Genomic DNA, 22,999 nt, shown 5'->3' with positions numbered 1-22,999 from the left:
GTTATGTTACTATTAAATAATTTTTGGTCTTGTTATGGCGCAGTCTTTGCCTCTGCGCAGTCTATTTCATGTTGGTAGCTAGTTAACTTTGTCCACTTGCTCAGAGCTGAGAGAAAGACCACCACACTTCCCCGAATCATGCATTAAGGTATGAATTGATTAAGTTGTTTGAATTTATAGAAATTATCTGTTAACATTGTACCCTTTTTAAATCATTCTTCGCTTGAATGAGAATTTCACTCTGCAGTGTAGTGTGCGCTGATATGAAACTTCCTGGCAGATTAAAACTGTGCGCCGGACCGAGACTCGAACTCGGGACCTTTGCCTTTCGCGGGCAAGTGCTCTACCAGCTGAGCTATCCAAGCTGTGTGCTTGGGTAGCTCAGTTGCTAGAGCACTTCCCTGCGAAAAGCAGTTTTAATGTGCCAGGAAGTTCCATTCTTTACTTCTTTAAGTGTAGTATTGTTCAAACCAATGCTACGTTCAAGAACGTGCAAAGATTGACTCTGTCTTTTTTGAATGCATACTTCATTCTAAAGTCGTTGTTCTGGCATACTATTTCATAAATAACCTTCCCCACTCCACTGTACAAATGTTTATCACTATGAACAACCACATGGCACCATGTGGTATGCACAGGTTCAATATTGTTTGAAAATTAATTTAGAAATAGAAATCTAGCTTACCCGCTGCCTGCTTCCTGTTTGCTGGTGTGCTTTCGAGAAAGCTGCAACAATGTTATCAACACGCGAGGTAAGCGGAAATTTTGATTACACCACATAGTTGTTTTACTTCAGTTGCGCGTTTAATTAAATGCGCGTTGTATTCAGACCAGTTACATTTTAATTCAGATTAGAGTCTCTTTAGTAAAAATTTAGCGTACGAGTTTAAGTTGGATAACAATGTGCGAACACAGTTTTGATAATACATAGACCTTTTATGAAGTGGGAGCTATAGTAGGGCGAATTTCATACAGAAACAAATATAATGGGGAGGTTACAACATGTGTATTAATATAAGAAAAGAAATCTACATAGCTATATATATTATTTAAGTAAATATAATTATTGTAAAATCTAGTCTCACTCTAATTGCAGAAGGGTTTTACTAATCTAATAACATGAAATGGTATTCGTCGTATAATTTGACGTGGTTTGCAGTTGCGGCCTTTTATAGATGATATGTCAACAACGTGTCCCCGTATTTATAAATGAGATAGAGTAACAAATCTGTTACGTGAAATACTAGTTTAATATTTTTCATCTCACACTAAGGAGAATTTCCTAAAGAACGGCTAGCAATGACCTAAGTGAGACGTTACGCTATTCATACAACAGCAATTTTTCAGTCAAGAGCATGTTCATACCTTATTTACATGGAAAATATGGACATTTATATTTATTCTCCATGTAATGTAAGATTTTCTCAGACATAAAGAGCACATTTAATACTTTTTACAGAAGATAAAGGTATTATCTGTGTCGATGGACAATACTTGGCAGTCTGTAGTCTCAAATTCAGGACAATCTGAGTAGTTGTAATTGCGCAGTTATTTATGCTGAATAAAGATGTACGTTTTTTATCAATAAGCAGGCCGCTGTGGCTGCATTTCAACAAATTAGTAGTCCAGACAATAAACACCGTCAACAACGAAAATCTCCGTCTGAAATTAATTCTGCAAATGCTCAGAGAGAGGAAGTTATTTTTTACGTAACTAAAATCACATGTCACTTTAACATACATAAGTTATATTTTAATGACAACAGACATACAATTTCCAGCGGTACAAACCTTTTATCAACAAAACGAAATACAAGTATCCAGAATTACAATCTACTTAGCGATGAGACCGAAAAAGCCGAATGGTCACATAGTAGACCATATTCTCCACATTACAAAAGAAAGAACTTCCTGGAAGTATTTTTTGTTTTTTTTTTCTTTTTCGAATCGTGGAGAGGATTCGTATAGCCATTTGCAAACTCAGACAAAATTTCTGTGTTCCATGTCTCTGCTATTTACGTCATTTTGACACATTACACTTACATTTTGCACTAAATATTTCCAGGAGACGTTGCAAAGCCTCTGGAAATATTTTGTCTTTCTTATAACTTATACGGAGGGAACATTACCAATTCGTTGACTGGAAGATGTTAATCTTTACATTTACAAAGTAGATAATCAGTAAGAAGGTACACTTGTTTTGTCAACATGCAAGTGTTCAACACTAAATATTCTTCATTTCATACGGTAATTGTATACCAGACAAATGTATTCAAACACAGTGATAATGAAAACTATTGCATTATGATGTTAATAGTGTGGTGGAACATACTGTGTGGTGTTAGTCAGCAAAATACAGATCGGAAAAAAATTTGTATGCTTCCCGCGGTGTGACTAAATGCTCACTCATGTGGGTTCACAGGCGTCGGAAAACCCGAGAATGAAAATCGACCTGGATCCTTTAAGTTGCGTTGTCTGACTGTGTATTGTGATTATTAAGTTCGTGAGCCACTGCAATTTCATGTGATTTGTTTTATGAACACATATCTGAATTACATATGAAGTACAAATTATTATGCAGGGACAGCAGTTACAATTGAAAATATGTTGTGAGCGCGTAGTGTGAAGCAGTCGCCCTCTTTTTCTGGCGGTGGCGCCGCTATGGCATTCGCAGCTTTGGTGTCTCTCTCTGGTGGAAAAGGGAAAAGGTTGCCGGCTCACGTGCATTTAAGGGGCGCTATAAGCTCGCCAGTCGGGCAGTTCGTCAGTCGGAGTGAGTCTGGGACAGTCTCGCGTCACCAGTTGCTGGTCTGTCTCTCGTTCGCATTTGTGCGGCAGTTAGTGTCTGTCTGTCGTCGGAGTGCTAGTATGTCTGTCGTTTGGATCAAACTTTAAAGCCAGAAAATGAGAGTCTTGCTACGCCGCCAGTAACAGAACTCAGTTAGTGGTCGCCCGGTCGGGGCTGAGTTCCTGCATTTGAGTTTGCGTTAGGCCGCCAGTCTGCTCGAGTTTCTCGGGCAACGGTCATTGGCCGTTGGATCGATCGTCGGTCGCGCACTGAGACACAAGATAACTTGTTCGCCTTGAGCGTCGACGCATGTGAGGTCCCCACGTGAGTCCACTGGGCCGCGCCGTATAGAAAGGGGTAGTGGCTTCGTGGTCGACACGAGAACGACAGGAGTCAAACCACGACATCGGGCTGGCCGGTGAGAGCCGCGACACCGTAAGATGGGAGATCGGCGCGCCTTCCTGCGTCCGTTGAAGCGGCTGGCAGCGGACGGTTCGGGAGAGCGTTGGGGGTGCTGCGCCAGGTCTTCGCCAGAAATCGCAGTTTATTAGAAGTTAAGTAATTGGAGGGATGGTTTCATTTACTTGCTAAATTCTATTTGTGTCCTTGGTGAGGTCACCAGCCGCTTTGTTTTGGGGTCGTCCCACCATTCTTCTCCGTTTGCCCACTCGTGGGAAGGTGGTTATTTATGAATTGGATGGTCCGTTTATCCCTTGTGGAGTAGGGGCGTGTTAGAGCAATCTGTGGTTCGGTTTGTTCAGTAATCCCTCTGTCAATCTGCCATACGTTAATAGCTGCCTCTGTCATGTTTGTCGGATTCGGTGTTACCAAATTTATTGATTAAGGTGTAAAGGCCGAATTCCTGAAATATGTTTGTATCTTGCTTATCATCTTGAGAGGCGGTATATGTGTAATGTAAAACATGTTGGTACATTTTATGTAAGACTGCATTTCATTGGTTTTTATGAAAATGGTCATTTTAGTATATAAAGTTGCCACCCTTCCACCGTAATAGTTTTCTTTTAAAAACAAGTCGCACTTTCGGTGGCAATTCTTTTTTTTTTATGTGAATGTTTTGTACCATTTCAATCCCTCCTAAGGGGTGCATAGTTTATGTGTTTGTGTGGGTTGTCAAAATTTTTAGTTTAAAGTAATCTGGTGTGTTGCAGATTTGCACCAATGTAGTCTTTGAGAGGTTGTTTTGAGCGGTCGTGACTACGGCTGTGTTAGAAGGGAGCGGTAAGGTTCTCAGCCCGAAAGCTCGTACCGTGAAAAAAAAAATAAATAAAAAATTTAAAAAAAATTATTTCTGCCTCTGAATAAATTGTAACTTGAAATTTAGAGGGTGTTTTCTGATTATAATTCTTAAATCTGTCTTTTTTAAAAAAAAAGATTTTTAGGAATAAAATTTCTATTCTTGGAAAGAAATTTGTTTTCAGCAGTTACCCACTGGCAACTACCTCCACGCTCACATAGTATGATTAAATGTGTTAATGTTCTTGATGAATCGCTAGTAAATAAAGTAAATTCTTTAAGAAAAGATTTTGAAAGTAGATCCACGGTTCATGTTCCTTATTGTACAATACTTCTGCTATGGTTTAGCACATGGGCGTAACCAGTGTGCCCGTTCACTCTGTGTTGAGACCTATTCACAGTGGAGAGTGCCCCTGATAAGCTGTTCGGCAGACTTTTCCAGAGTCTGACAAGGGAACCTACCCATCACACCCCCCTCAGATTTCATTATAAGTTGGCACAGTGCATAGGCCTTGACAAACTGAACACAGATAAATCGAGAAAACAGGAAGAAGTTGTGTGAAACTATGAAGAAACAAGCAAAATATACAAACTGAGTAGTCCATGAGAAGATAGGCAACATCAAGGACAATGTGAGCTCAGGAGCGCCGTGGTCCCGTGGTTAGCGTGAGCAGCTGCGGACCGAGAAGTCCTTGGTTCAAGACTTCACTCGAGTGAAAAGTTTTTCTTTATTTTTGCAAAGTTATGATCTGTCCGTTCGTTCACTGACGTCTCTGTACACTGTAATAAGTTTAGTGTCTGTGTTTTGCGACCGCACCGCAAAACCGTGAGATTAGTAGACGAAAGGACGTGCCTCTCCAATGGGAACCGAAAACATTTGATCGCAAGGCCATAGGTCAACCGCTTCCTCCACAGGGAAACACGTCTGATATATTCTATACGACACTGGTGACGGCATGTGCGTCACATGACAGGAATATGTTGTCGACCCACGTAACTTGTAGACTTGGCGAATGGGTAAAAAGATTCTCCTACCTTGCCCGATTTAGGTTTCACAGTTGCACAGTTTTCCCTGTGCTCTGTCAAAACATATGTTTTTAACGTTTTCAAATTTTTCCCTGTGTAGACCGTCAAATCCTACACATATCCAAGCAAATCTGAACATGTCCTGGAATTTTGGAGAGCGAAGTTGATTATGTGTGAGTGCCTGAACTTTGATAATTGTCTGAAAATAAAAAATTAAACTCTTCGCTCGAGCGAAGACTTGAACCGAGCACCTCTTGCTCCGCAGCTGCTCACGCTAACCACGGGACCACGGCGCTCCTAAGCTCACGCTTTCCTTGATGTTGCCTATCTTGCAGATGGACTACTCAATTTGTATATTTTGCTTATTTTTTCATAGTTTCACACAACTTCTTCCTGTTTTCTCGATTGATCTGTGTTCAGATTTTCAAGACCTATCCACTGTGCCAACTTATAATGAAATCTGAGGGGGGGGGGGGGTGCGATGGGGAGGTTCCCTTGTGAGTGACACATGTACCCTAGCTACTCGGATGACTGACAGTAGAAGGCCCCGCACAATGCGTACGCCTGACGTGGAGGAGCGTGTGCTACGTTCGGTGGAAGAAACCCCTGGGTTGAGTGTGCAACGATTAGCAGGAGCAGAAGATGTGTCACACACTCTCCTATCTGGGGGTTGTATTACATAAACAGTTGCTGTACACGTAATTTCTACAGCGCGTTCAGGCCACAGGATCATCATGGCAGACAGCAGTTCTGTCAATGGCTGCTGCAGAAGTGCGTCGCAGATCCACTGTTCACATCCAAGATTTCATTTACCGATGAGGCAGGTTTCACTAGAGGTGTTGTGAATTACCATAACGAGCATGTGTGGGCACGTGTAAATCCACAAGCAATTCGGAAAATGGGTATCAACTTCGATTTTCAACTACAGTATGGGAGGACGTACTTGGCGATAGAATAATAGAGCCGTACGTGCTAAGGTAAAGATTAACTGGGGAATTATCTGTAATTTCTTATTTAATTGCGTGAACATGTGACGCAGACATGTCAGGTTCGTTTGATTGATCGTGAGGTCCTCACAACTTGGTCTGCTCTTTCCGCAGAACTCAATCCCTTAGACATTTGGTTATGGGGACGCTTGAACGAATTGGTCTAGCCCAAACCAGAGTATACTTCAAAGGGTACTTCATACTTGACGCCGGAGGAGAGAGGGATGATGAAAGTACGCCACGTTGAACATCCTGTAAGGATGTGCTTTCCGCAGAAAGCATGCAATTTTGCACACATGTTTATTGGACATATCTCATAAAATATGCATTTCCGGTCCCACGTTTATGGACTTATTGTTTTGGTATTACCACTTTTTTCTTGAGTACTACTACCTCTCAAGGTATTTTTCTGAACGCCCTGTATACTCTCGGACAACTCAATAGGTGTGCTATTCTTTTATTACACTTTGTCTAGTGACAATGAACACTATCTTTTGTACTAGAATGATGGTCTTTGGTAATGCAAGTATCGAATTTTTAAATCTGATGCATTTGTCAGCGTCTGCACGGTCGCAGATTTCGACCGGTTACGTGAAATATTTATTGTTACGCCGTTCATGGGTAGTCTGTCTCTCAACTTCTGACACTGATTTCATTCTTTCACGGTGTATTCCTCTTAAAAAGGATTTCACTATTATTCTTAACTACTCATTTACATAATTACGCAGTGAAGGTCCTTCCCTTCGGATTAAAGCGGTGTTTGCACCCGTAGAGCGTGTTCTATTGCACTGATTCTCATCATTTAAAGTCGTTTATCAGCTCACACACGTTTTGGACTACCCATGACTGTTTATACATAGAAGGTGCTTGGACGCAAATTCGAATTACTATTCACTGCCCGTACGTCAATGGCTCATCAGACACGCGGAAGTACTTCGATCAGTTTGTTTAAACAATGACGTCCTTGTACTGAATATCTCTTAGGAAAATTTCCACTATTGATGTATCATTACATAAAATTGCCTTATACAAGTTGTCTTTCAGTAAAATGTAATCACTTGCTGACCTCACTGACCTACAAACGCTGTGTATGTTTCACTCATATCCATTCCCTTTAGTGACTTATAATCTCAATGAGGACCTTTATGCATGTATCTCGGCATAAACAAAGAAACTAACGCGTAACACGAACCAAGAAACGTGACTTTAGGGAACGAGATGGACTAAATTGTCCTATTTTTTTTTTTTTTTTTGAAGGAACTGGAACTCGGTATATCTCTGATGTGATCAGTGAGTCAGCATGGAATGGCATCCTAACTGATAAACATTATAGGATCTGTGTTCATGTTCTCTTTATTTGAAACTACTTATTTATGCTGGCAGTACGTTCTGTCTGACAAATTAAGACACACATGTATATAGGTATGTGAAATGAAATAAAATCATTACAAAAGGAAATTAAAACTGTACTATTACGCTACACCATCGAGTGATGAGTGTAGATTCTCACTTCAGATAATATCTGACATTTTGTCTTTAGTACGAAAGTTATTATGCGCTTAAAACTAAACATACATGAGGTATAAATATAGGAAAAAATACCTATCACTACTATATATATCGAGAAAAATATTTAGTTGCTGATTCAGCAAAATAATTCCTTTTACGTATGAAACCTCTTGAGGTCCATATCGGGATGTGAGTCTCTTACTTCGCTATTGTTAGGATTTCCCAGCACGTAACAACACTTAAGAGGTATGCTGAGAATTTTATATTTCCCATTATACAATAAGATCGATTTCTTATTTTTCTTTTTGTTAGTGATGCCTTTGGATGGACCTAAACAGCATTAAATCTCCAACATTGCATAATTGTGTTTTTGTTGAAGTTTTGTCTTTCCCATGAAGATTAGCTTGCTCTGAAACTGTGACTAGAGCCTGCCTCTACTTTATCTTCCCGGGTTGCTTAATTTCTTTTCATGTCAGGACAATGAACTAACCATTCATTGGATTCTGTAACAGGAAACATAAGCTCTGAATATTCTAAAATCGTAGAGGTATGAGATAGATTACTATAATTTTTTCAAATAGAATGACGTAGTCGACCCATTTGGTTTGCTTGACGTGAGTGTAAGTTCTTACATATCGATTCAGCTCTCGAATTTTCCTCTGTACGGGCTTACTACTCTGGCTGAAGTGGGATATTAAAATAGGTTTTATATCCCATAGCTGTATGAAATTTTTCCACCTCCTACTTACAAAATAGGAATCATTATCAGATAATACGGAAATGGGTTTTCCTACCGTTGATAGGAAATCAGAAACAATTATGCTCATAATCGAGGTGAATGTTGCAGATTTTATTGGGTACATCTTTACATATTTACTAAAGAAGTCGTTTATAACGACGACTACGCAAGCAATACCCCCCCCCCCCCCCACGCCCCCTCCTGGGCAGTTGGAAGGGGTCCTGCTATATCCAAAACAATGATCTGCACGCATTTTACTGACAATGTTGGAAGCAGTTCAGTTTTATTGTACACACTGTAGGCTTTGGCTTTTGGCAAATGACACATGTTCTTAGTAACCTCCGTGCCTCCTTCTTCGAGTTGTGGTAATAACAATACTGGGTTATCTTTCCTGAGGATTTTTCTATGCGAAAATACCCCCAGGTATAAAGAGTACACCAAAGGTGCACATACATGCACACACACACACGCACGCACACACACACACACACACACACACACAAACACACACACACACACACACCATTTATCAGGGTTAGTGTTCTGTCTATAGTGTAACACTTCTTCATGCAACAGGTAATGTTGACTAACTGCACGTACAGAGTCGGTTCTTAAGGTTTCTTCTCTGTTTCTCAAAAAAAAAAAAAAAAAAGGTTCAAATGGCTCTGAGCACTATGGGACTTAACTTCTGAGGTCATCAGTCCCCTAGAACTTAGAACTACTTAAACCTAACCAACCTAAGGACATCACACACATCCATGCTCGAGGCAGGATTCGAACCTGCGACCGTAGCAGTCGCGCGGTTCCGGACTGAGCGCCTTAGCCGCGAGACCACCGCGGCCGGCCCTCTGTTTCTCCACATAGGGTCTGCATCCTAATCTATGTTCCTACACATATTCTGGTACCCTTGTCTGTACTTAGCATCTTTGATCAGAAGTAGTTCGTACACTGAAGATTTTTCAACCATGTGGGTAAATTCCGACAGACCTTGGAGTAACCTGGATAAGGCATCTGCTACTGTGTTTTCCTGTCAATTTACATAACGAATCTCGAATAATGTCCATCGAGATAGCTATGCATGAAATAACGTGCAGTGCAAAAGGAAACTGAGTGCCTGATAGTCGTACAATACGTTAACATGTTTTCCATAAACATGGTAATGATATTTTTTAACCGCGCACATTACATTCAGGACCTCGACTTCTGTCACTGAATATGCTTGTCCGCACCCTGACAGATTGCGAAACCAATGATTCTAACTTGAGTTTCCTAGAATGTTTCATCTGTCAGGAAGATGCACGTCCTCAAGCCAAAGCTTGACGCATCTGTTGTCAGATAGAAATCCTTATTAATGTCTGGCTGTTTCAGAATACCCGAATCAACTGGTGCCTGCTTAGTAGCATCGAATGCAGTCTTGCATTCATCGGTCCAATGCATCATTCTATCTCAATAGGCACAGGGTTTTCAGAAGCTGCGCTGGCACGAAGCCTTTAAAAAATTAGGTGAGCCCTAAATATGACTTTCATTGTCTTTTGAATTTGGGTTATGGAAAATTTTAAATGTTATCGATCTGTCCTGGCTCAGGTACAATTCCTCTGTGTGTGATTATACGTCCAAGGAACTTAATCTGTTTGTGCCCAAACCTGGATTTTTCAAGTTACCTGTGTTGACGGCATTCATAGGCGTAATTAGTACTCTCTCAACGAATTCACTTGTCGTCAATTAGTTAAATCCATAATTAAGTCATCTACATAGACAGTTAGCTTGTCTACAAGGATAGCACCTGATGTTTCTAAAAATACCTTTTCTTGTTGATGCACCAGCGGTGAAAGTTGTCGCTGCTGTGCGGGAGTTAGGCAGTCAGATTCCAGCACTCTGATTTAATCAGATTGCCGGTTTACTGTGTTCATTGCGTGTGATTCATTTCATTCCTACAATAGCCATCCTTTGATTGGTTATTGCCGTCTATCAGATTCACCGTACTCGAACCGCTTGCAAGGAATGTCTATGGCTTTAATCATATCCGTTGTTAATTTCCTTCCCTGATCTATCAAGCTAATAAGTCCACGTGAGAGGTCGATCTGTGCGTCCCTTACGCGTGTAATATCCCGTCCCAGAATAACAGGGACTGATAAATTATTTCCAACAGAAGAGTGCATCCTACGGTTCCTTTTCCGAGTATCTCTTCGCCCTGCACGTGGTTCTTAATTATTTGACTTTTTTGACCGATGGCTCTAACTACTTCACAATTTTCCACTGGTGACATGGGTAGCCTTTTAATCTGATTGATGCGTCTAAATAATTATCTATCACCGAAAGCGATGCTCCAGTGTCGATTTCCAATTGTAGTTGAATGCTGTGTATGCTGCCTTTTCCTGCAGCTTGGACTTTCTCGACACTTTCTTTCTGACAATGACGGGTTTCCCCGAAGAGTTTCAGCCTGATTTTTGCCCGTCATTACACCTTAGGCTTATTTCATCTGAACCCGACAGCCGACAAGCCGGCGTTTTTGCTGGGCCGACACGGGACCTACCGCCTCTTCACACGTAAGCGACAGATGCACGGCATGCTGTGCCGTCCTTACGTGTCTGCGTATTCGGCTGACGTCGACTACAAATGGAGCACGACCATCTACTAGCGTTGTATCTCTTGTACAAATCTTTGTGTGTGTGTGAAATCTTACGGGATTTCACTCAAAATGATTCAAATGGCTCTGAGCACTATGGGACTTAACATCTGAGGTCATCAGTCCTCTAGAACTTCGAACTACTTAAGCCTAACTAACCTAAGGACATCACACACATCCATGCCCGAGGCAGGATTCGAACCTGCGACTGTAGCGGTGGCGCGGTTCCAGGCTGAAGCGCCTAGAACCACTCGGCTACAACGGCCGGCGGGACTTAACTGCTAACGTCATCAGTCCCTGAGCTTACACACTACTTAACCTAAACTATCCTAAGGACAAACACACACATCCATGCCCGAGGAGGGACTCGAACCTCCGCCGGGACCAGCCGCACAGTCCATGACTGCAGCGCCTTAGACCGCTCGGCTAATCCCGCGCGGCCACAGACGTTTGAAAAACAGAAGAAGAGAAAGAAGAAGAAGAGTGCATTGAGTCCATCCGATCCATGTGAGAAGAGACGAAGTGGGTGCCTTCTTCGTTCTTTTTGAGTAATTAAGGGGAGATGATGATAAGTTTTTTAATTATTTTCGGATGAGTTTACGAACTTTTGACCATCTACATGCATGAATGCGGAGATCCATTCAACGCCTTACTACATCTTTCCGAGAATGTATCCAGCCTGTACAAATGTTGGGATTTACAATCATGTGAGAAGGAAAGATAAATAGCTAAAATTAAAAAAAAAAAATATATCTTCCTAAATGATGTACATTTTTGTTTTACACCTTAAAATATTAAAACATCGGTAAACATTTCCACAATCAGTAAAATAGTGAAATGTGTGTGGCAAGCTATTTGGTCTCTGCGTAATGAATGAATGCCTCTACCCACCAAAGACGACTTTAAAAACATCGCTGGAAAATTTGAGCAAAGAGCTCACTGCATCGGAGCTACAGATGGAAAGTACTTTCGTATCGTCCATCCATGATCCATGTAACTCAATGTGCTACAGTTACAAAGGATATTCATCTATATTGTTGATGGTTGGGGCTGGCTCTTGACTACAGATTTATCTACGTAGATATGGGCAGTTATGGTAAAGAGAATGGCTCTACTATATTTAAATAATGTTTTTTTTGTGGAAATCATTGATGCAAAAAAAAGTGGTGATTCCTGAAGATAGGTGCCTTCGTAGTACAGTAAGTCCAAAGGTACCTTTTTTTTTTTTTTATTAGTGATCAAGCGTTTGGACTGCATCAACACCTTCTACGACCATACACTGGGCACCACTTAACACGTGCTAAATGAGTGTTCAATTATTGCCTGTCAAGAGGCAGGAGGTATGTAGAATGTTTATTTGGGTTACTGACTAATAAGTGGAGAATATTCCGCAGAGCTATAAATTTAAAACCCGATTTTGCTCTTGACATTGTCAAGGCATGTGTTGCTTTGCACAATACCATTGTTAAAAGAGAAGGCTACAGCCCTGAGGATGCTTTGTCCATAACTGGGCTTGAAAGTATAACTAAAGGTGAATTTTTGCCAATAAATTATTATTTTATGACACTTGATTGATTTGTGAAACAACCATTATCTAAAATTTATTATGCCACTGATGTAATTTTTTTTGTATTTGACATAAAAAATATGAAGATTTGTAAGTACCATAGTCGTCTCTGTCTTTGTCACACATCTGTTCAAAGCCTTCGTTCAGTTCTTTGCAAACTTCGATCCATGCGTTCCTTGCTTGTAGTCTGTCGTTTTAAATACCTAAAGTCTAGTCCCGCAAAACTGGTCGTTCCTGAACTAATATTATAAGGATTTCGATATCAATTTCCGCCATGACACACTAGACTAGAAATGCGCAGAACAGATTGAACCACCAGCAAAACAAAACATAACAGGCCGGTACACGATAGCTGTCGGGTAGATGTGTAGCGCTTTACTCTTTTGCATGCCCCACCTCCTGCGCCCGTATTTCCGCACGACACTGACAACGCGACGACTCAGTGGGACCCGCCGGCATCCAAAAGCCTCGGCCCGGCTGTCGGCTGTAGTTCAGCCGTCCACGTCATCTGTCGGCCTGGTGTGAAACGTCCTATAAGCACCTCACCCTCACAACAGGGTAGTCGGTGCCGGCTGCCGGCTGCCAGGTAGATGTGAAATAAGCCTTACGCATGTGTAGAACATATTGCTGAATGCCTTCATGCAGTGCCGCGACCGCCTGCAGAAAGCTTATGGGGGTCGAACTTAGATAGACACTCGTGAAGATTTACTCGATTATTATCAGTCGCCTCCACGATATGTACACCATATTGCAGTGTTTGATTTCGAATATTTTGCTGTGATGGCTACAATTGCGACTTGTGTCTTGCATCAGGCATAAGAATCGAAGTAGCTTGATGTATTGTTACATTCTGAGATTGTTATGGTTGTTGCCCTGAATTAGGATTGCAGCCACTGATTGTGGGGTTCTACAATGACCCACTACAAGTTCGCATGTTTTTGTACCTGTTTGAATTAAACCCGTTGTCATTTCGCTTTTTGAGTTTAGAATCGTTGTAGTTACTCTGGTAACTGCCTTTGTTCGGATTACCAAAGTGTGGCCTATCGTAATTACTGTTTGTAATACTATCTGAATCCTGTTTACGGTATCCGTTATTTCCGCTACCATTGTTACTTGGTCTGAAATTACTTTTCCTTTGATTACAGTCACCTCGATGGTTGTTGTGGTTCCAACCATTCTTGCCGTTACTACGGTTTGCCATATTATTCTTACTCGAATTCTTCGCGTCCTCCTGTATGAGGTCCAAAGAATCGATTACAAGACGAAAATTTTCCAAATCTCTATAGGGTACATGAACTGCCATCTCTAACCGAGGTTGGAAAGCGTGTCTTTAGCAAACGAGAAACATCCCAGCTCGTCTGAATATCGTATCACATACAAGTATTTCTCTATTTTCTAAGACTCTTCTCCTTGGGGTTATATATTTCCGGGCTATATGCAAGTTTCCTCAACCGTTCTTGAGCAGAACTTGATCAGAAACGTCCTAAAAACACTACTCGAATTCTGCGAAGGAGGTGCAACTTTCAGCAGCGTGCAGTGCCCACAACGAAGCGTCTCCCGTTATATGTGAAACCGTAAATCCAATATTTTGCAGCTCGGTCCACGATCTAGACAAATCATTACTAACGTTCTTAATAAAAACTCCGGGATGAATTGTTTTCTTATCCTCGTTAAACCTCTGAAAGTGCCGGTGCTTTATTAAGCTTACTTCCTGCATTAGACTGGTCAGCGTTGGCATGGCTGGTTCCATAACAGTCATACTCCTTCCCACTTCTGGCAAATGTGGGCTAACCTGGCCCATATCTCCATGAAACGATGGTTCATATCCTGATGGTGGCAAAAGTGTGTTCCCATACTGTAATACAGGATAACGTACGTTCGTTTGCGTGAACATTTTATTACTTCTTAGATCCTGTTCAGGTTCTCAGATCTGACTCCTATCCTGCGCTTACCACGCTGAAAACAAGCACTGAACGGGACTCCATGTGCTCTCTAAGTCTTTTTGCAAAAAGTGCCGGGTCTCCCGCTTATCAAAAGGCTCCTTCGACAGCTGCATTCTCCACTTGTTTCACCCTCATCCTTAGTAATATCTCTCGTATATTTGTTAATCTCACACACAGATGAGGTTAAATGCTTAACTTTTCGTCTAAATCGTTCTGGGTTAAATGCATGTTTGCCACATCCGCGTTCAGCTGATCCATTGTCTGTGGTAAATCATTGCTGATCTCGCTACGAATACTAGCTAAATGTTTCCCAACAGTTTCAGCAAAAAGATTTGTCGTGAGGATAAAGTACATGATTGAACCTTGCGGCCGGCGGCGGTGGTGTAGCGGTTCTAGGCGCTCAGTCGGGAACCGCGCGGCTGCTACGGTCGCAGGTTCGAATCCTGCTTCGGGCATGGATGTGTGTGATGTCCTTAGGTTAGTTAGGTTTAAGTAGTTCTGAGTTCTAGGGGACTGATGACCACAGATGTTAAGTCCCATAGTGCTCGGAGCCATTTTTTGAACCTTGCGAATATTTCTTCGCCACGATTAGCTAAATCTCCATTGAACTGTCTGTCATCTACTTCTTCTCGAGAGGTTGTTACTGCCCTCGCTCCTCCCCTAAAATTCTTTGTTTTTCTTCCCCTGTTTTTCAGAAACGGCGAGAAGGTGCCTTTCTCTAATCGCCTATCTTTCCTCTCGTCCTTTGCCTGAAACGTCTTCCTTTTCCTATCGTTCTTAGTATAAAGTTTCTCCTCTCGCTATTTTCTCATATTCGACGAAAAGTTGCCTTTCTCTAATAGCTTGTGTTTCCTCTCGTTGCTTTGCACGCAATTCCAGTATTTTGTAACAGTATGGCGATAAAATAATTTTCTTGTTTTATTATTGGTGAGGCGTGTACGGCTCGGGGTCATGCCTTTTTTTGCTCGTCATCTTGTTTTTGCGATTCTATCGCCTAGTTTTTTCTTTTTAATTCGATTTACTGGCATCACTAGGTTGCTGGTTTGCTTCCCCGTGAGTGGCAGCAGCAACGCTTATCGATATGTGCATTCTCGTACCATCTGTGGAGCGACCGCTAGTATTTACTGGTCGTCGTGTGTCTGGAGTTGAGTTGGGAGTTCAGTCCGGTCGCAGCAGCAGTGAAGTCGGGGTCGGAGCGCCATTGAGATGCGGACAGCCAGTGCTCGCCGACCGCTAGCGACATACGTGAACTGTCCGACGGAAGGAGATTACAGCGGGACGACGGGACGACCGGTGGTCGGTCGTTCGGTTGGTCGTCTCATCAGGCGACGTGTATTGGGTTTTTTGACCGTTTCTGGACCTCGTCACTTGCTCATCTTGCCGGACGTGGGTCGGTTCCGTCCTTGTGCAGAGATGTCGTGGTCAATGGGCGAGAGTTACCTCTGCATGGATGGGCCCGAGACAGTGTGACCGGGTCGCCGTGTCTCCGAGTTCCGAACGGATGTGGAGTTGACTCGGGTTGGAGCTGCAGTCAGCTTCGGACAGCCAAGACTCTCCCAACCGTTGCCGACACACGTAACTTGGGCGAGAACGACATGGGGTGGTATTCGGCCGGTCGTATCATCGGACAACCTGTATTTGGTCGCCGACATCTTGTGAAAACTCTCTGTGTGTCGAATTGACTCGTCCTTTTTTTCCACAGTGATTACTTTTAGTGTTGTTCGGGTTCTTGTGCAAGTGTGTATACATGGAACCGTGTGTAGATTCTGTGATTTCCATTGAGCAGATGAATGCTGTCTGCGTACTAGAGTAGTCAGTCGGTCGGTTGAAATAAAGCAGCGAGTGTTTCGGGTGGAAGGGAATTGATTAGGCTGTTAGGTAGCTCTTCAGCCGTCCCTAGTTCGTGTTGCCATCCGATTGTTTAGTGTTACGCTTGGCTGCCTGTCTCACCTAAATTGTGGTTAGAGTTTCCTCCCCAGGCCGACCATTGGAACACTCCTTAGCACCACTGTTGTTGTTTGTGATTGTCAAAAAAAAAAAAATGGTTCAAATGGCACTCAGCACTATGGGACTAAACGTCGAAGGTCATCAGTCCCCTAGAACTTAGAACTGCTCAAACCTAATTAACCTAAGGACATCACACACATCCATGCCCGAGACAGGATTCGAACCTGAAACCGTAAGGGTCACACGGTTCCAGACTGTAGCGCCTTGAACCGCTCGGCCACCCGGTCGGCAGAGTTGTAATTGTCATTTCATTTGGTCGCAGGTACTGCGTCAGGCTATCAGCCCTGTATTAATATTGTCTGTTTTATGTTTAGTATATGGCCTTCAGCCAAACTTAACTACTTTAAGTTTAGGCCTTCAGCTGTGTTTCATTTAAAATTCTTGTTGCTCTGTATTTAGGCTTTCAGCCGTGTTTGTTTCTGAATCTGTGGCTTTAACATGTGAATCCCTGTCCGAAGCTTTCTATTTAACTATCTTGGATTCTAGAAAAGGCCTTCAGCCGCTCAAATTGGTTCAAACGGCTCCGAGCACTATGGGACTTAACTTCTGAGGTCAACAGCCCCCTAGAACTTAGAACTGCTTAAACCTAACTAACCTAAGGACATCACACACATCCATGCCCGACGCAGGATTCGAAGGTGCGACCGTAGCGGTCACGTGGTTCCAGACTGTAGCGCCTAGATCCGCTCGGTCACACAAGCCGGCCTCTTTAGCCGTGTTCTGTAAATGTTTATCTTAAGGTTGCCTTTTATTATTCTTTAGTAATTGTTTGGACCTTCAGCCGAGAAGATACTTCAAGTTTTCATTATGATGTTTTTTGTTGTATTGTATAAAAGCTTATCTTTAAAGCGTGTCTCTTATTATGTAAAGAATTTATTTTATGGAGCCAAAGAAGTAACTTGAATTTTCCTTTGTATGGCCTTTAGCCGGAATTTGTAAATGCTTGGCTTTTAAAGAATTTCCTTAGCTGATCTGAAATATTATTTCGGCCTTTAACCGAGAAGTAAGGCCTTCAGCCGTTACTCTAAATCCTGCTGTTTTAAAGGCAATCATTTAAACTTTTCTGGAGAAGTTACTTCGGCCCTCATCCGTGAACTGATCTTTGTTGTTTTAAAGAGAAATCTGTGCCTTGGTTTGAGAAATAAAGTTGTGTGTTTTTGCTTGTGTAACTAAAAGTAATTGACTTTGGCTCCTTTCCACAACTCGACCCGTTCTGCCCTACGAATCCACATTTCGATTGATAAAGAATCGGTTGTTGCTGTCCCCCGCCCCGTAACATCTACGACATTACTGCTACCTAACAAAGTAGGCGCACTTACGCTGAAACTTTGAACTTGTTCAGAATCCACTATGGCTAAAGGCATACTATGATCTTCAGTTCTTCGAATATAAGATTCAGAAGTCATCCTATAACTCATTATATTACTATGTGATCAAAAGTATCCGGACACCTGGCTGAAAATGACTTATAAGTTCGTGGTGCTCTCCATCGGTAATACTGGAATTCAGTATTGTGTTGGCCCATTCTTAGCCTTGATGACAGCTTCCACTCACGCAGGCATACGTTAAATCAGGTGCTGGAAGGTTTCTTGGGGAATGGCGGCCCATTCTTCACGGTGTGCTGCACTCAGGATAGATGTTATTGTCGTGTAACCACTCCGCCACAGGCCGTGCATTATTAACAGGTGCTCGATCGTGTTGAAAGATACAATCGCCATCCCCGAATTGCTCTTCAACAGTGGGAAGTTAGAGGGTGCTTAAAACATCAATGTAGGCCTGTGCTGTGATAGTCCCACGCAAGACAACAACCACATCATGACACCACCGCCTCTGAATTTTACTGCTGGCACTACACACGCTAGGAGATGGCGTTCACCGGGAATTAGCCATACCCACACCCTGCCATCTGATTGCCATATTGCGTACTGTGATTCTTCACTCCACGCAACGTTTTTCCACTGCTCAATCGTCCAATGTTTACGCTCCTTACACCAAGGGAGGCGTTGTTTGTCATTTACCGGCATGATGTGTGGATTAAGAGAAGCCGCTCTAACATAAAATCCAAGTTGTCTCACCTCCCGCCTAACTGTCATGGTATTTGCTGTGGATCCTGATGCAGTCTGGAATTCCTGTGTGATGGTATGGATAGATGTTTGCCTATTACACATTACGACCCTCTTCAACTGTCGGCTGTCTCTGTTAGTCAACAAACGAGGTCGGCCTGTACGCTTTTGTGCTGTACATGTCCCTTCACGTTTCCACTTCATTATCACATCGGAAACAGTGGACCTAGCGATGTTTAGGAGTGTGGCAATCTCGCGTACAGAGGTATAACACATGTGACAATCAATCACCTGACCACGTTCGAAGTCCCTGAGTACCGCGGAGCTCTCCATTCTGCTCTCTCACGTAGTCTAACGACTACTGAGGTCGCTGATATGGAGTACCTGGCAGTAGGTGGCAGCACAATGCACCTAATATGAAAACCGTATGTTGTTGGGGGTGTCCGGATACTTTTGATCACATAGTGTATGAGATTCTAGTATACTGACATGGGCTTCCGTACCTGGAATTTTTTCCACGTCAGCTTTATCTTTCCTCTTTGGTCGAACCATTTCGCTGTACTTAGGTAACACGGAACACACGAAGACGTAATGCTGCAGAGCATAAAGTTAAATACACGCGAACATACAGAAAAACTGTTCAGCTGCTAGCAGAAAATTGATTCTGTCTGTTGACAATTAGGTAGCAGCCGATGCTGGGACAACATTATAGCGTCAGTTATTTGTGAAATCTTAACGCAATTCGATAACTATCTGCTTAACCTGCAGGCTCAGCTATACGCGACTTGGAAGCACAAAGATATGCCGACAGTTTCATACTTTTTTTAGACTCTTCACCTGTCTTCTCGTACAGTTAGTACGACTGTTGTTTCTGGATAATTCTCAAATTTTATATTTCCCAATCAGTATATTTTTCATTCGTACAAGAAAATGAAAATGGACTTGTATTAATATACAGATAAAACATCTGCATAGGCATACCTTTTACTTAAATAAATACAAACATTGTAAACTTTGGCCCCACGTTTGGCGCCAATTAATTACAAAAAGGTCTTACTAATGTAATAATCGAAAGTGATATTCGTCGTGTAGATGACCGTGATTTGCAGTTGCGGGCTTTTATACACGAAGTGCCAACAGTTTATGCCTGCATACTTATAAGAGTGAATTTATAATATAACATTATCTCACCGTGAGGATTTCATAACGAATGACGCTCTTAACATAAGAACAACTTTTCGGGGGAAATATGCTGGTCTGTGAGTGTTGCTGACGTAATGCAGCGTTTGCTTGAAGCTAAAGACAACATTCGGTACTTTTGACTCAAGATAAAACTGTTAAGCTGCATCAGTACTCGAACATACTCGGCAGTCTGAAATTTGGTGTATCTAAACTTAGCTGAAATTCTGATAGTCGTACTTGAGTAATAACCCGTAGTGAGTAACGACATAGTTTTTCTCTCAATAAGCTGGCCTTTGTGACCATTTTTAACACTAGAAGTACTGGGCATCACAGTACCCTAGTAGTACCATATGCTTCATTTCTGACCCATGCTAGGAAACCACCGTTTTATTCGAATTTGGGTGGTGTTTTGAGTGCCGCCATGTTCACAGTACGTTCAGAAAGACTCTGAATTGTAACCAAAGGGTAATTTCACAGAAGAAATTCCACAGTCTTTTATTAATCATAGTTACAATAATTATTACTTAACTGTTAAGTAAAACAGTGTTACAATATACTTCTTTATAAAAAGATTGAAACAGAGTCAAAACATACTGTTTATGTGAGTACTAACAGTACTTTTACTTTTTCAGATAAATAGGGTAAGTATCGAGGATTTGTGAAAGATACTAAAACGTAGCAGGTCACTAAAATACTCTGCATGTTTCTTGCTTATGTCAATCAACGAACTAAAACATAAGAACAAACAACTTCGGTCTATAGCTATAAATATTTGGAAATATTTAGGAACAAACAATTAACAGAATTGTCTATGCTGGGAAAGACTCTCAGTTCAGATATGCGACAAGAGTTTGTGTATGTAATTGAGGTATACGATTGATGTTTTATTCCACTTTTGTTGTTTCATGGAAACCCGATTCGACAACGTTTTCTATTTCCATATTTACCAGCGCCAGTATGAGATGCCTGCGACGGGAGATTGGCTCCTCTCTGCAGTTTGTAGGGGTCAATAAGTCATCTGCTAATCTGAGGATAATGTGTCGGGGTGAAATATTCTTAAGTGTAACTAGTTTAAAAACGGTGTGAGCATTGATAATGGCAAATTCAAGAATGTTGTAAAAGACACGCACACGTCGTCGGTTTGTGCCAGCTTGGACACCGTAGCGTCTAGCCATTTAATCAACTATGTTGACTTCACCCTCAGTTTCACAATAAAACTTCACAGTTTCTGGAAGTTTATCTTCAGTATTCTCATTCACATGATATCAGCATGCTTTATGATCAGAGTAGGGATTTTTATCTTTTTCCCTTGGTATACTGTGAGCAGATTGTCGTCTGATCTGTACACGGGTGTTGCATGCAACGCGTAGTCTCCAATTTGCGCTGCAGGAGGCACCTCTGTGAGTGATCTCCAAAGATCGCCGAGTAAACTTGTTCCGTTTTGTTTAAGCTAATCCGACAGTTTCATGGTGATGAAGAAGTTGTCATTCGTGATGTTACTGCCACAGTTAAGAAATGTCTGTGCCAGCTTCATGCCGACATGGTGAGCAAGACCCTCTCTTGAATTCCACGGTAAGGGAATCCATTCAGGGTGTAGCAATTGTAAGAATCACACAAAAGCCAATATTTTATCCCATACATAACAGGTTTACTCAGCATGTACTGTATGAATGGGCACCTGCACTTGTAATAATACAGCTTCGACAGTCATGTTTTCGTCTGACTTGAAGCAGGCATTGAAATTGTCAGTAAATAGACTCCATATTTCTGAAGCAATTAAAAATTCAGCAGTTTTTTTACGATGTCTTCTTGATGACATAGAATCAATTCTAAGGTGGCTGCATGTTTCTGCAAATCAGGTTCTTGGCGCAGTGTTTTAAAAGAAAGGAGGTCCCCAATTATAGCTCCATAATACCCTGAGCGTCTTATGCTCCACAAGCGTAGAGAAATCCAGTGAAAGCACCTAGTACTTTCAAGCTTAGGGACAACTCATTACTGTTAACTGTGCTGTGAGCCTTTTCTTCAGTATACTTATCAGTTTCATGATCGGGTCGCCTAAATATAGCCGCAAAGCAGAGAAGTGGTGACTCGTCTACAACAGGCCGTTTGACGTGTCCCGTCGGCCCGGGTATCTCCCGCAACACATTGCGGGCACTGCACCTACACGCTGTGTCGCCTGTCTCAATCCGTGTCCACTTCGTGCCATTGGAACTCTCCACTTTCTCGTAAAAAAGTGGATGCCGCATGGCGATTCCTCTTCGTCGTCTATGATGAGCTGCTACACTACATCTGGTACCCACGACGGCAATTTGACTTATGCATTTACATTAGATGATCAGTGATACTGCTTTTGAGTTTTGAATAAAGATTTATTTTCAAGTGACTTACCGACTCCATCAGGTATCTGACCGTCCTCATCCTTGTTGAAGACTCCGTCCTACACTGCATGCACGTTTAGCTCATTGTTGGGAGGGACGTCCACGCCCTTGGGCAGAATTCGTAAATTTGACATCTGAAGAACACAGGAGGGAAAGCCGTGGACTGTGCGTTCATTGGTTCAAAAACTTAGGTAGAATGGTTAATTCTTATGTTATGCAAGAGGTAGGTCATCGTCAGATGGATCATATTATGCTTTTCTTTTCATTTGATGTGTCTGAATGACTTGAGTCATCAGTTTGCCTTGGAACAAAATCGTTTTCTCTTCCGCATTCGCCTCATTACTGGATTCATCACTCGATTGCGTAGGTGAAGCGTCCTCCAAATAGTAGAGGATCTCGGCCTCCGCAAGGTCACTTCGTCTTGCCATTGTCGCTTCAATGATGCAAACTTGCGAAAATTAACTGCAAGCTCAGGCCACTGGCGTCAGGACTGTCTCAGCCCGCTCGAGAACAACAGACACATATGTATTGACAGGAAACCTACGTAAGGGCGACGCGGCTGATATCTGCTGTCGTATAAGAGTACTACCAGCAGTGCCTCTGACAGATTGCAGGAAGGAGGGAGGAGGACTGCCCACGGTATAATATGTTCAACTGCGGCTCCCCAATATCACTTCTTAGGTCTGCATGTCGCCAGTCAGTAGAAAACGGAAAGCCGCGCTGATATAAGGTATCGCCCGACCTCCGTATTTAACGTTCGTTTTGGTCCAAAGTATCGTAATACACTCCAGAATCTCGTGAATAGCATCGAGGCATGCTCAGGAACTATTATGTGTCTGAAAACCTGTGTTTCTGATATCTAATTGCATTAAAATGCGTAAGGGTCCAAAACGACTCACATCGTACAACTGGTATAACATAAACTTTTCACA

The 22,999-nt window shown here is 42.2% G+C and overlaps 1 non-coding gene across 1 annotated transcript; it reads right to left on the bottom strand.

Moving 5' to 3' along the window:
• Positions 1–290: 290 nt before the first annotated feature.
• On the bottom strand, positions 291–365 carry Trnas-cga (transfer RNA serine (anticodon CGA)). Its single transcript has one exon. It is a non-coding gene; the product is annotated as a tRNA-Ser (tRNA).
• Between the last annotated feature and the right edge of the window lie 22,634 nt (positions 366–22,999).

This window comes from Schistocerca serialis, chromosome 8 (genome assembly GCF_023864345.2).
Source record: "Schistocerca serialis cubense isolate TAMUIC-IGC-003099 chromosome 8, iqSchSeri2.2, whole genome shotgun sequence".
In the NCBI taxonomy this organism is placed as follows: Eukaryota; Metazoa; Arthropoda; class Insecta; order Orthoptera; family Acrididae; genus Schistocerca; species Schistocerca serialis.
The sequence above is the reverse complement of the archived record's forward strand: the minus strand, read 5'-3'. Positions and strand labels throughout refer to the sequence as shown.